The sequence below is a fragment of the Podarcis tiliguerta genome, assembly GCF_965153285.1.
Source record: "Podarcis tiliguerta genome assembly, chromosome: 7".
NCBI lineage: Eukaryota > Metazoa > Chordata > Lepidosauria > Squamata > Lacertidae > Podarcis > Podarcis tiliguerta.
In genome coordinates, this window is record NC_139540.1 from 69,634,647 (window position 1) to 69,649,681 (window position 15,035).

Genomic DNA, 15,035 nt, shown 5'->3' on the forward strand with positions numbered 1-15,035 from the left:
AGAATAGGCTGTGGTGTGTGCTTGGTTGTGTTGTGTGCACTGCTTTTTTTTTCCTGGGGGGGGGACACAAGGGTACGCATCCCTTTAAACATTTTGTGAATCTAAGGGGAGAAGAAACTAAAAAAATTAAGATTTTTAGTTTCTTCTCTAGCATGATGAATCGTCAGTTCCATTGCTATCCCCGATGGCGGCCTCATTTCCTGTCACAGTGTTTCCTGAGTCTCAGACGGAAGCGAGTGTTTAATGTGTGAAGTAGGAGTTGGAATCTAGCATGGTGATTGGTCAGTTTCATTGTTACCACCTCTGATGGTGGCTTCATTTCCCAGTAATTTTCTTGAATCAAAATGACAGTACAGTGGTACCTCAGGTTACAGACGCTTCAGGTTACAGACGCTTCAGGTTACAGACTCCACTAACCCAGAAACAGTACCTCAGCTTGAGAACTTTACCTCAGGATGAGAACAGAAATCGCACGGCAGCAATGGGAGGCCCCATTAGCTAAAGTGGTACCTCAGGTTAAGAACAGTTTCAGGTTAAGAACAGACCTCCAGAATGAATTAAGTTCTTAACCTGAGGTACCACTGTATCCCTAAACTTTGTTTAAAGAAAAAAAGCACTGGTTTTATGTATCTGTATGGTGGACCATGACAATTTCTCGGATTTGCAAATGAGCCCATGGGTCTAAAAAGGCTGGCAACCCCTGCATTAAGTGCTTGTATCTCAGTGCTAGAATGTTTACCTTGCACGGGTAAGGTCCCAGGTTGAGTCTCTGACATCTCCAAGTAGAGCAGAGAAATAATGCTGCCTGAAACCATGGGATGCTTCTCTGAGTAAGTCTAGACTATAACACACTAGATCAGCATTTCCCAACCTTGGGCCTCCAGCTGTTTTTGGACTACAACTCCCATAATCCTCAGCTAGCAAGACCAGTGGTCAGGGATGATGGGAATTGTAGTTCGAGAAAAGCTGGAGGCCCAAGGTTGGGAAACACTGCACTAGATGGACCAGCAATTTGGCTTAGTATGAGACAGCTTCCTATAATCCTAGTTTATTATTTTTACCTCAAATCATGATCTACTGCAAGCGCTGAGCCATCTCTGCCACACATTACAAAAACTGAGTGGGGGCATGAGATGGAGAGGCACAGTATGTTAACAGATACCGAATGTTCCATGATTTTTGAACTTTGCTTTGCCCACTTCCCAGATGTAACTTATTAGTCACTTGTCTTCATTTATATATTTTTTCTGATGGTTGCCCCATACCCAGGGAGAGACATTAACTAAAGACAGCAAGTGACTAACCATGGTGTCCCCGTTTATATGGAACTTTCTCATGAAATTTAATTATTGGTTTGAATTATTGATTTCTTGCTTGGATAAACTAATCCTGCCATAATCACGAGTAAAACTAATACATTATAATTAGGGGATGAGATAAGCAATGGAGATTGGTTTCATCAAATAATTATGCCGCTCAGTTTGAATTATATTAAAGTTGCGTGTGTGCCACCTAATGGGTGACAAAAGTGATCATTTATAACAATGTAGATCTCATTTGCAGCTGCTGTATTATTTAGGGTGGGAAATAGAATATTACTTCCAGAATCTCCCTGTGCATTTGGGAAATGAACAACAACTTTCTTGCCATTTAATCAAGCTTCCTATAGATAATCTTTAAGAGCAATTCCCACAGGAAGTTATTACAAAGTACTCAATTCTGAAGGTTCCCCATGATTGAGAGGATCCCTTGTGGTTTCTCCTTTAGTTTTCTGAAGTTTCCTTCCTGCAGCCAATCAGAAGCTGCAATTTGGTTTTCGAATGTTTTAGAAGTTGAATGGACTTCCGGAACTGATTCTGTTCAACTTCCAAGGTACGATTGTATTCTGAATTTGTACTCTATCCTGCAGAGTTGTATGGCACGCAAGGGTTCCACAGAGGATACACAGAAGGTTGCTGGCAGACAATTTCCTATGGTTCCCGAGGACAGAAAATTGGAAACCCACTAAATTCACTACTTATTGAGCAATGTTATCATCTGACAGGGAGGGAGGTTCTGATTGACAGGTGTGAAATATCTAAACAGGCAGATTGCAGTTTACAGTATCCAATGTTGTCCATTGCTGCAGATCAGCAGAAAAGAAAAAAGGCAAATGTTTATATGTTTCATGAAATTTTATTATACATTGACCCCTAAATGTGCACCACCAGCATTGCACTCCGATCTCAATTGCCGGCCCTGCTGAAACCTCAAATTCACACCAACGCATTGGTAGAACCCCATTAGTAGTCAAGAAATGGCAGAAATACAAAATGAATGGTCAGTAATAGCATGACTCTCCAACTGCTGGGATCTAAAGGCTTCTGACAGATTAACAAGGACTGTTCATAGGGCTAGCACAAGTGAATGAAACTGATGTTTCAGTGTTGGGTGTATATTTCATGTTTTTCCCACTGAAACATGCCCATACGAATATGCAACTTGTTTTGCATCTCATTTTTCTTTAAAAATCTCTAATTCCCCCCTCTGCAGCAGTTTAAAGACAAAGTAGCCTTTCCCAGATTTGGGCTGCGTGCCTGCACAGTTAGATTAATTCAGTTTATTGGCACCTTAATAACTGACATGGGACGTGGGTGGCGCTGTGGGTAAAAGCCTCAGCGCCTAGGGCTTGCCGATCGAAAGGTCGGCGGTTCGAATCCCCGTGGCAGGGTACACTTCCTTTGTTCGGTCCCAGCGCCTGCCAACTTAGCAGTTCGAAAGCACTCCCGGGTGCAAGTAGATAAATAGGGACCGCTTACTAGCGGGAAGGTAAACGGCATTTCCGTGTGCAGCTCTGGCTCGCCAGAGCAGCGATGTCACGCTGGCCACATAACCCGGAAGTGTCTCCAGACAGCGCTGGACCCCGGCCTCTTGAGTGAGATGGGCGCACAACCCTAGAGTCTGTCAAGACTGGCCCGTACGGGCAGGGATACCTTTACCTTTACCTAATAACTGACACAACAGAACTCATTTCTATGACTTGATGATAACTGGGAGAAGAGGGGGGCATTAGTACAGCTTTTCTGTTCAGCATTTTGAACATGCAATAATCAATGCAGCAGGGAAATTGTCTGCTGTCTTCCAGTTGTCTTGGATAAAAAACTTTATAATCCCTGATGATCAGCCATGCTGCGTGAAGCTGATGGGAGTTGTAGCACAACACATCTGGAGGGTATCATGTTTGAGGAAGCTGAGGGAATTCCCCATTTTCTATTTTAACACCTGGTTCTGAGCAGAAAAAAACCTGTATTTTCATTTCAATGCCACCATGCACAGGAAATTGAAAAGTCTTGGCTATTTCTAAAGGTTGACCAGAAGTGTCCAACTGTATCTGAAGTAGAACTAAGCCTAAGTTCATCAGAATACTTTTTTTCTGAGAAAATTCTGAGATGTTCATTTCTCTCATTCACCCCTATCCCTTCACCCCCAAAGAAGGACACTTTGCAGAATTTTCTCACAATACTCTCCATTTTGGGGGGGGGGGTGACAGCCCCTGCTTTCCACGCCCAATAATGGCACTAGGGGCAGGGTATTGTTGATATAAATGGTGATTGGATTGCTAATGCAGTTGCTGCCATTTGAAACAACAGCAAGGGGGCAAGGGAGGGGGGGTTGGGAAAAACTATGCTACTCACACTGGTAACCTTAACCCCAAAGAAATTGTTGGAAAGCATGTGATCCTCTTGGAGAAACTTGGTGTGATGCCCTTATGCCACCTTCTCACTTGAGAGGCCAGTTGTACAATGTTCTAATCCAGGAGTCTGCAATCTTTAAGACAAAAAGAGCCACTTGGACCTGTTTCCGAAGAAAAAAAAACCTGGGAGCCACAAAACCATTGCGACATTTAAAGCATGTGCGCCGCTGCCCTCCTATCTGACAGCGGGTGGGAAGGTGACGTTGGGACGGTGCGTGACTAATGCACGCACCGCCCCCATGCGACGTCACAGCCAGTACAGCGCCCGCCACAGTGGGGAGTGATGGGGCGCACAATGCACCTCCTCCCCTCGCTAGTATCCGCCCCGGAGTCGCAGCAAAGGTGTAAAAGAGCCACATGCGGCTCCGGAGCCGCGGGTTGCAGACCCCTGTTCTAATCTAACTAGCCTTCACAATTTGAGATTCACCAAACCAAAAACAGCAAGGCCCATGCAGAGCTTGTCTTGTTAAGTGGGAATCTTGTTAGAGAGAAGAAAGAAAGAAAGTTTAAAAACATTTTATGCACTGTTCAATTCTACACTAATCTATCATGTATCTGTCATGCACTTCTGAAGGCAGCCCTGTTTAGGGGAGTTTTTAATGTTTAATGTTTTATTGTATTTTTAATATTCTATTGGAAGCTGCTCAGAGTGGCTGGGGAGGCCCGGCTAGATGGGCGGGGTATTTATTGTTATTCTCAGCTATCTTGCAAAACTAATTCTACATGCCTCATTCTAACTCAAGGTCTGGTACCAGATATGTGGCTCCAACAGATTCACAGTCCATGAGACATGCCATTGCAGCGCCACTGGCTAAATTAACTTAGCATTGTGCACCAGTACACAGTACACACAGGTTATGGTCAGGAATCAGACTGAAGGGTATTGCCCTGAGGAAGAATGGTGGGAGCCTGCCTCTCTCCTTCTGTGCAAGGGCCTGATCCTGAAGCATCTCTGGAGCAGGAGGATAGTATTGACCTAGAGCAGGCTTCCTCAAACTCGGTCCTCCACATGTTTTGAGACTACAATTCCCATCATCCCCGACCACTGGTCCTGCTAGCTGGGGATCATGGGAGTTGTAGGCCAAAAAATCTGGAGGGCTGAGTCTGAGGAAAAGAGCACTGCTCGGAAACTTATAGTTGTGCTGAGCTGGGAGAAGAGCAACCAAGGGGAGAGGAACAGGAAGAGAGAGAGCTTGTTGAATCTCCCTCGCTAGAAAGTGTGCAGCCCATGAGCCCGAGAGCCAGGCATCTGGATAGTGTAGCCTCTCAGAAGGCTCAGAGGTGAAGAGATCATGTGGTGAGGAGACGGGAAGACAGACGTAATTAGAGGGAGGTGGGAGGAACTCAACCGGGAGCACCTGCACAGTGAGAACGGACACTGAATGTTTGTGCTGTGTTCAATGAGCCTCTCTGTTGCTGCAAAAGACTGCTTTAGATAGGGGGAAGGGAAGCCTTGCCTGGCAACCTGACACTTGCTGTTGAAACCTTGCAGTGTGTACAGACAGGCATGAGAGTTTCATCCATGGCCGTTTTGCCCATTAAGTCTGTGGTTGGCTGGGAGGCATGAGGCATTCTTGGCATGACAGTGTAAGTCATGCAGGCTGCTAGTGGGGGTCCCCAGATAGCTTAGCCCTCCAAACCATGGGGCAAGTGTACCCACCTGCCTCTGCCCACATGCCTTTGAAGGTGGTGGACTCTCATTGGAGGTTTCTCAGATGGCCATCTGTCAGGGTCCACCTGGATGATGGAGTGTGGTTGGAGACACTAGCCCAGGCATAGGCAAACTTGGCCCTCTAGATGTTTTGGGACTACAGCTCCCATCATTCCTGACCACTGGTCCTGTTAGGTAGTGATGATGGGAGTTGTAGTCCCAAAACATCTGGAGGGCCAAGTTTGCCTTTGCCTGCACCAGCCCAAGAACACCCCCCCCCCCCCAGGATGGCACAGAGGAAGAAGACTTAGACCCAGGACAGTGGTGGTGGGACACTGAGGATTGGTCTGTGGAAGGAACAAGCTGAGAGGTGATGGAAGCAGGAGGTCTAAGTGAAAGCAGTTCCAGGACAGGGTAGCGTGCCAAGGGTTGCAGTGTGAGCACAGACTTTGACAAGCAGGAGCCAGATGCTGCTTCAGTTGCCCAACAGCTGGACAGCCCCTCTTCAGCCATCTCTCCTCCTCCACTGATACCCAGATCATGAAGAGCCTTGCATGCTGCTGAGCAATTGGCCAGGCAGGCCCAGAGGTGGATCCCTCACCCTCACCAGAGTTTGTGGCTGCTTGGGATGAGTCCATTGGGAGAGGGCCAGAGTGGGAGGGAGTGGCCAGAGGCCAGTCCCAGCAACATCTTCAACTAGGGCAGTGATGGCCAAACTTGGCCTTCCAGCTGTTTTGGGACTACAACTCCCATCATCCCTAGCTAACAGGACCAGTGGTCAGGGATGATGGGGACTGTAGTCCCAAAACAGCTGGAGGGCCAAGTTTGACAATCACTGAACTAGGGCATATAAGCCTAGATGAACTCTTGTGTTTTTGCTTTTTGTAAATTAAACTTGATTGCACTGCGTGTCTCCTCTTTCTGACCGGTGGATGAACCTGCATTCCTGACAGCCCTTTGACACCATCTATCATGGACTCTTTAGTTGATTCCTGCATTGCAGAGGGTGGGACTAGATGACCCTCCGGGTCCCTTCCAACTCTACGGTTCTGTGATTCTATGAATCTAAAAAGCCTGACTCAAAAAAAGAAATGGGAAGAGACACTGAAACTTTAGGCTTCAGATTTAATTGTAGCACCATACTCGTGCAACATCCATAGCATCTTGATTTTATGCAAACACCCATTGACAGCTAAGAATAAGTTTCTGTCTGAGTTCTTTTGTCCCTGGTGATAGAGATGTCCTCAGACAGAATTTGATAGTTAATAGGGCCAGATTATTCATAGAAAAATGTGTAAGTCTTTGACCCAATACATGGGTCAGAAGCATGATGATCCAATTGTAAAATTCAGATGCAAATATGTTAATAGATACACACCATAATTAGATATTGTGATATGGTAAATCAAATTAGAGCCCTGTGCACCTCCATTTCTTTCCCTCTTCCAAATCTGGCATTACATTTTGTAATTAAAAAATTGGGAGCCCAGCTAATTAGAAAAAGTAAATTATCTTTCAAGAATTTGTCACCGGATCAAGTATCATACGTTTGATAGCAACTTACTGCTTTGCGTTTTTAATTAGCATCACCACCATTAGATCAGATGCATCAAGCTTGACATATTACAACATCCCTTGATGTTAGCAACCTGATCCAAAAGAAAATGCCCTCTATTTTCTTGCAAAAAGCCAGCACCTCCTATTTTTATTATTCCACTTATATTTATTCCTTAGTTGCTAACAAGGTAATCAGGATGTCACTGCTTTAAATCACTCCTCTACCATGAATCCACTAGGGGTTGTATTTAACAGTAGCCACACGCAGAGTAGAAACATGCAAGTTAATGAACCTGTTGGTCATGTGCATAACTTTGAGTGGGATTAGCATTAGATACAACCCTAGGCCATCTGAGACAAGCCAATGACAAGCCATCCCCTTTCAGTGCCCCCTCACCCTGACTGTAATATATGGTAGCTGGAAATATTGGCAAGCCTTGCAGGCTTGTTGTAAGGATGAAACATGCAGAGCACTTTAAACAACTGAAAGCATTCTACAGATGTTCAGTGCTATCATTTTATTTATGCATTTATTTCATTTACATTTGGCATTTCATTCAATGAGCTCAAGGCAGCATGCATAGTTCTATCTCCTCCTTTTAGATAAAAGGTAAAGGGACCCCTGACCATTAGGTCCAGTCGTGGCCAACTCTGGGGTTGCGGTGCTCATCTCACTTTATTGGCCGAGGGAGCCGGCGTACAGCTTCCAGGCCATGTGGCCAGCATGACTAAGCTGCTTCTGGTGAACCAGAGCAGAAACGCCGTTTACCTTCCCGCCAGAGTGGTACCTATTTATCTACTTGCACTTTGACGTGCTTTTGAACTGCTAGGTTGGCAGGAGCAGGGACGGAGCAACGGGAGCTCACCCCGTCACGGGGATTCGAACCGCCAACCTTCTGATCAGCAAGCCCTAGCCTCGTACCTTGTTTTGCGACTGGGATCCGTTCCAGAGCTCCGACCTCTAGCCAAAAAGGACAGGGCAAAGCGCCATGTCTGCGCATGCATGAGCAGCAAACCCGGAAGTAACCCGTTCCGGTACTTCTGGGTTTGCCGCGAACATTCGCCGGAATGGATGCTAGACAAGGCGGACATTCACGGAGGTATTTCTATACATTTAAAACACTTAGCTTCCCTCAACGAATATGTGAAACTGAGACCTGTGGGTATATGGCAGTATACAAATTCTAATCATCATCATCTACCCCTCATGGAGCTAAAATTCTCAGCATCCTTAAGAAGTTAAAGCTCCCATAATTCTTGTGGGAAGGGGAAAACATGCATATTAAATGTTCTTTAGATGTGTGTTGTGGATGTTACCAAGCAAAATATCAAGCACCTTCTTTTTATTATGGCAAAGTGTTCAATTTGTTGTTTCTCCACCTAGTAGGCTGATGGAAAACACATCACTAAAATAATAATATAATAATTTATTATTTGTACCCCGCCCACCTGGCTGGGACATTATGGCTGCAGGTTATCCATTTCAATGACCAGAGTGGGTTATCGTGCAAAGTAACAAGTAGATATCACATCCCTATAAAGCAACACAAAATTATTTTTTTAAGAATAGCTGCTATTATCACTCGGTTACTTCAGGAAGAAGAAGAAGAAGAAGAGTTTGGATTTGATATCCCGCCTTTCACTCCCCTTCAGGAGTCTCAAAGCGGCTAACATTCTCCTTTCCCTTCCTCCCCCACAACAAACACTCTGTGAGGTGAGTGGGGCTGAGAGACTTCAAAGAAGTGTGACTGGCCCAAGGTCACCCAGCAGCTGCATGTGGAGGAGCGGGGAATCGAACCCGGTTCCCCAGATTACGAGACTACCGCTCTTAACCACTACACCACACTGGACAGGAAAGACCTGTCCACCCACCCAGTAATAAGTATGCAGTCAAACCTCGGCTGTTGAATGTAATCCATTCCGGAAGCCCATTCGACTTCCAACGTGTTTGACAACCGAGGTGTGTCTTCCTTTTTTCTTTTTTTAAAAAATGATTTTTATTAAGTTTCCATTTACCGAATTACCAAATTACACATATCATACCGACTAGTCCAAATTATATCAATCCACATCATAAAATCCAATTATTTTCCGGATTATAAATTTTTGTGGGGGGTACCCATGCTTCTCGATTGGCTGGAGTCCATACATCTATATTTCTGCTGCTTTCCTGCTGAGGTGTGTCTTCCTATTGGTTACAGTAGCTTCCTACACTCAAGCAGAAGCCGCTTCGGATATTCAGCTTCCAAAAAACATTTGAAAACCGGAGAATTTAATTCTGGGTTTTTGGCGTTTGGGAGCCGAAACATTCCAAAATGGAGGCATTAGGGATTCAAGGTGCTGACTGTAGAAGGCATTTATTGGAAGGAAATCATATATGCCAATTGTAGTCAGAGATTTAAAATATTAAGCGATAAATACTATTGTATCAGTGTGCATTTTATTGCATTTAAAATATTTTGTAAGCTTCCTTTAGAAAAAGTGGGGAAAGTTACTGACTATCCCCATAGTAACAGGACAGGGGATGACACGTCATTTTTCTAAAATGAATTTGGTCTCGGATTCCGTGATAAATAGGGCAGCCCCTCCAAGCAGTGGCGTAGCGTGGGGGGTGCAAGGGGGGCCGGCCGCACCGGGCACAACATCTGGGGGGGGGCATGCTCGCACTCGCAGCTCTCTGCCCCTACCTGGCTCACTCACTCTCTCTCACTGCAGTGCTGGCTGTGCAAATCCGATCCGAGCCGCCGGGTCGCCGCCCACTGTGGAGGGGAGGGTGCCAGGCGTGTGGTGCGGTGCGGAGAGAGAGCGAGGGACTATCTGGGGGAGGGACAGTGCAGCGGGGGGGGGCACAAATTACTTGCCTTGCCCAGGGTTAGGGGGTGCAAATTACTTGCCTTGCCCCGGGTGCTGACAACCCAAGCTACGGCACTGCCTCCAAGTGCTTCGAATTAAGGTAGACTTTTTAAACAAGAGCAACAATGAATTGAGGTTCAAGCTGAATCTTGCTGCACAACCCTACAGTACGTCTTTGTCACCAGTAAATAAAATATGGATGGTTTACAACCTTAATGTTATTATCTTGCCTATGCGTACCTTAATATCATCAGTGTTATGTAAACAAAAAAACAAGTTCCTTTAATGTGCCGTGACAGTACATGGAAAAGTCCTTTATAGAAAGAGAACATCCAACTCCATTAGGACTATCAACCAAAATCAGAATCGACCAGCACCAAGGGGGGCCTTAGAAGAGCAAGGTTAATGGGCTCCCTGCAGCCAGTTCTGTGAGTAGCACCGGCTTAAGGAGCTGATCGATAACAGTCCCAAGTAAACGTAACACAATGCTTCATTACTGCTGGTTACAGATGTTCTTTTGAAAGAAATCTCCCATTTACTCTGCAATCCTAAACACAATTTCCTAGGTGCCGCTTAACAAAATGCAACTTGCGGTGCAATCCTATGCAACTAACAAATAAGACCCAATTAACAGGTGAGTTTGTTAGTGTGTATAGGATTGCAGCCTTACTGTTGAGTTAACCATTCAAAAGGAATAGACCAAACAGGAAGGGAGGAGGAGTAGCATTATATGCAAAGGATGTGTCCATTTGGGAAGAGATCCATGACCTGGAGCATTGAAGGCAGAGTAAAGTATGGTTAAAAATGGTAAGGGAAACAACAGTGACTTTACTGTGGGTGACTCCTATAGACCTCCAAGTCAGTTTGAATACTTGGATGTTATGCCTTTCTACAACAGATCACAAAAAATTCAAAAAGGAGAGCCATAGTAATCGTGGGAGACTTACTACCCAATATTTCTTGGAACTCAAGCTCTGCCAATAATGTTAGGTCCAACAAATTCCTCCATTGCCTAATACAGAATTTCATTTCCAAGAAGGTGGAACAAGGGGATCATCTATCTTGGACCATGAGGAATCGATTTACAAAGTGGAAGTACCGGAAGTACTTTGGGAGGAATTGATCATGTTCTCTTGCGTTTCACGATACAGAGAAAAGGGAAAGCTAAGTGTAGTTCGACACGCACCCTGGACTTTAATAAGGCTGATTTCAAATAGCTTCAAGAACAACTGGGTGAGATCCGACAGTCAGAAAGGGGAAGGGAATCCAAGATGGATGGGAGTTTCTTAAAGGCAGTGCTTTTTCCCCAGGGGGTACTCAAGGGTACAAAGTACCGGCACCTCTTTTTGTTGTTAAAAAGTGTGACACTGCAACAACTTCTTGGTGAGTACAGGCACTTAGTTTCCTAGAAAAAAGCACTGCTTAAAGGTGATATGTTGAAGGCACAAATGCAGACAATTCCAACAAGAAGGAAAAGTGGGAGACACCTAAAGAGACCAATATAAGAAATAGAACAAAGGGGAAAGAAAAGTATACACAAGTAGTCAATAGTTGCAGGCAGAAGTCCAGGTGGGCCAAAGCTCAGAATGAGCTCAGGTTTGCAAGAGAGGTTAAAAATAATTGTCAAAAAGTTTATTTGGCTAGGTTCAAAGGAAAACGAAGTACAAACAAGTAGTAAGTCCTCTATGTGGAGAAGATGTAGAAATACTATTGGGTGACAGAGAGAATTTGGAACTGCTCAACACCAACTTTGCCTCTGTCTTCACCCCAAGCTGTTTGGTGAAACATCTGCTCAGTTAGTGAATGATACATTTCAAATGACATCGAAATAAACATGTACATTTTTCCATGCTCCTCGGTAAAAAAATTTGCATATCATTTTCCTAACTTGATTCCTATATTTAAGCGTAGAAGAAAAACATAATGTGTGAAGGAGTCCTCAGTATTTACAACCCTGCTCCATGCTTACTCACTTCTTATTATCTTTTTGCCCATTTATCTTGCTTTAGCTGACCGAACCAATTGAAGTGAATTGGAGAAAAGGCAGCAGAATTAGACCTTATGTTAACATTTCCATCTGATGTACACTCCATAATTGCACTTAATCTAAAATGGCTGCAAGCAAGCATGAACCAAGAACAATCCTCATCACTAAGCCAGGATGCCAGATACAATTATACACCTGCACAACATCAATCTATTATTGAGAAAGATTGTCCATTCCTCCTCTTTTTGTGTGCTCCCATATAATCTGTATCAGCATCAATTAATTCCTGCTCTAACAGCACACCAAGTCAAGCTTTTGGCATTCACACATTAGATCATATCAAACTGAAGATCCAACAGTTTCTGGCTCTGCAAAAGCTTTGATTCAAATTAATTTAATATCATATAGCAGGTACCCCGGCTAGCTGCTGGCAGGCTTTAAACTGATCATTTGATTATACCCATTCTTTATATTTAAAATAGCAGGGCTTTAATTGTAACAATTGCACACAGCCTGTACCCAAAGCGGCATTTCCACTTGGAGCTGACATTGATATGACAATCAGAGTGATAGCATAGTTCTTCTTTTACGACGAAAAGTGCTAACAATATTTTAATCCTCACACAATGAATATTGCTAACATTTTTTTCTGCATCCTGTATACTTTTCACCTACATTTTTACCAGGCTTTAGAGAGAAGATCCATGAAGATTATCCTCAAATTTTGTGTGATGGGGAGTGGAAAAAATCTATTACTTTGGGTCTTCTGAGCAGACTTGTATAGAATTACACTGGTAGAGACTGAAATCCCACCCAATATCCCAACCATAGCTGTCAACTTTTCCCTTTTCTTGGGAGGAATCCTATTCGGAATAAGGGAATTTTCCTTTTGAAAAAGGGAAACATTGACAGCTATGATCCCAACTAGCCTTAGGCAAGAAACTCTCCTTCATCCTCAATATGTGGATAACAATGCTGAACTACCTTACACAGTTGTAGGGATTGTAAGAAATTACTATATGCAAATGGGACATGGGTGGTGCTGTCGGTTAAACCACAGAGCCCAGGGCTTGCCGATCAGAAAGTCGGTGGTTTGAATCCCCGCGATGGGGTGAGCTCCCGTTGCTCGGTCCCTGCTCCTGCCCACCTAGCAGTTCGAAAGCACAAAGTGCAAGTAGATAAATAGGTACCGCTCCGGTAGAAAGGTAAACGGCCTTTCCACGTGCTGCTCTGGTTCGCCAGAAGCAGCTTAGTCATGCTGGCCACATGACCCGGAAGCTGTACACTGGTTCCCTCGGCCAATAAAGCGAGATGAGCACCGCAACCCCAGAGTCGTCCGCAACTGGACCTAATGGTCAGGGGTCCCTTTACCCTTTACTTTATGCAAAGTCATTTCAACACTCTAAATCAGAGGTGCTAACCTGTGACCCTCTAGAAATTTGTTGTACTACAACACCTTCGATCTAAGAGGTGCTAAGATCTGTCACCATATCAATTTATAGTTTTCCTATCCTTAAAATATATTCTCTGTTAAGTCAACTCACATGCCTTTCTTTCTATCCCATAGTGCTATAAAGGAAAGACAAGAGCTCTCTCTCTCTTTCTCTTCCCTCCATGTTTATGCTGCTCTGCACCCAGAGCAGAACAAGTTTATCTTCATAGGAGCCTAGCAACAGTCTGCACTGAACTGATTTTTCTCCTGCCATCTCTTCAGTGGAAATGACAGTTGATGCCAAAACCATGCTGATAGCTTTTAAGTGTAGAAACATGATATGAGGCTGCATAAAAGAGCTTGCAGCTCATAAATATATCCCATGAGAGCTTTACATCTGAAATGGAGTCAATTAAGGCAATTTCACCTTCATTAATCAAACAAAGTACATTATTGTACAGAAAGTGAGGAAACTGCATGGGGAAAGAAAATCAAACATGAAGTAAATGTATATATGGATTCTCCAAGCTAAAAAGGAGAACGAGAGGTGGAAATTGTATAGGGAATTGAACAAATACTGGAAGCTATTTCTGATTCTGCTCACATACTATGTGGTGGGTGGGAAATAAAGAATCCCAAATTCCATTTCCCTCATCAGCACCAACATGGATTTCTGGATGTGTAAAATCTGGCCAGGCTCCTGGGGGGTAAGAGTCATCTCTGAAATGTAATTTGATGTCCTTCCTCAAACCACTTCAATTGGTTTGGTCAACTGGGGGCAAAAAGGAAATTGCAGCTGTCATAGATTGCTGCTATGATATTGCCCTCAAGACTCAAGAGATCACAGAAGCCTTTAATAATGACACAACTTTACTGGGCACACAGCTACACAGCAGTTTTGAATGTGGCCGTGTTGTAAAGCAAACAGGAAACACTTGTGCCCTCTCACTTCCTGTTTCTCCTGAAAACTGGTCCCATTCACACAAAACCTCCTTTGTGTTCAGGTAACCTGTGAGGTAGTGATGGGAACTCACCACTGACCATGCCCCCCTATGTGCCCACTCGTTATATCTGCTAGTGGGTGCATATTTGACATGGACACACATTCAACATTAGTAGAATGTGATTTGTAGAAAATGGTCGTACATTCGACATTCGCTGTGTATCCACGTGAAAGAGGTCCTGCATGCTTACAGCTTCTGTATAAGAGGGGGAGCAAATCTCTGTGAACTGCTGTGATGAAGCCTTTGCAAATATTTATTTAAGAGGGTGATCCCTGCCTCCTGCTCCTTTTATCATTGGTAACTACACTTCAGCAGAGTTTGTGTGAATGTGTTGTGTGACTGAGATCTCTTGCATAAATGAAATAAATTGTTTTTGAAGACTGGTACCATTGCCTTGGTCTCTGTATTTTCCAACCTCTAATCCTGGATTGCATTCACTGAATTACCTCCCTTAGGCTTCTGCTAGCCTGATGGCAATTCCTACTCACTCACTAAGCAGAAAAACTTATAGACTGCCTTAAGGTCCCTACTGATGTCCTTTTTATTATGCTTTCATGATGATTTGTGCTCACAACGCTATCTGGGCAGTCATACATGATCTCACTTTGAATAATATTTGCACCTGTGAAAGTGTTGGGGCTGTCACCCTGCTTCCTTTCCAATCAATGCATATTCCATAGTTTCCTGCTGAAATTGCATAACTTTTTATACCACAAAAGTTTTGATTTATTTTTGTCCTCCTGCTGCTCCACAGCCCCTCTCCGGAGAGCAATAATGTGGTAGCACTGGGAAAGCATTGCAGAACAAACCAAAGCAGA

The 15,035-nt window shown here is 44.1% G+C and overlaps 1 protein-coding gene across 10 annotated transcripts in view; it reads right to left on the minus strand.

Annotated features, from left to right (window-relative positions):
- Positions 1 to 15,035, minus strand: part of LOC310681635 (uncharacterized protein) — a 192,608-nt gene that overhangs the window by 108,641 nt on the left and 68,932 nt on the right. Inside the window, exon 4 of one of the 10 annotated variants that reach the window (XR_014513425.1) lies at positions 8,362 to 8,475. The exons of the other annotated variants lie outside the window; for them this stretch is intronic. The gene's annotated coding sequence lies outside the window, so the exon portion shown is untranslated. Of the gene's footprint in view, positions 1 to 8,361; positions 8,476 to 15,035 lie in introns of those variants that run through there. 10 annotated transcript variants of the gene reach the window in all.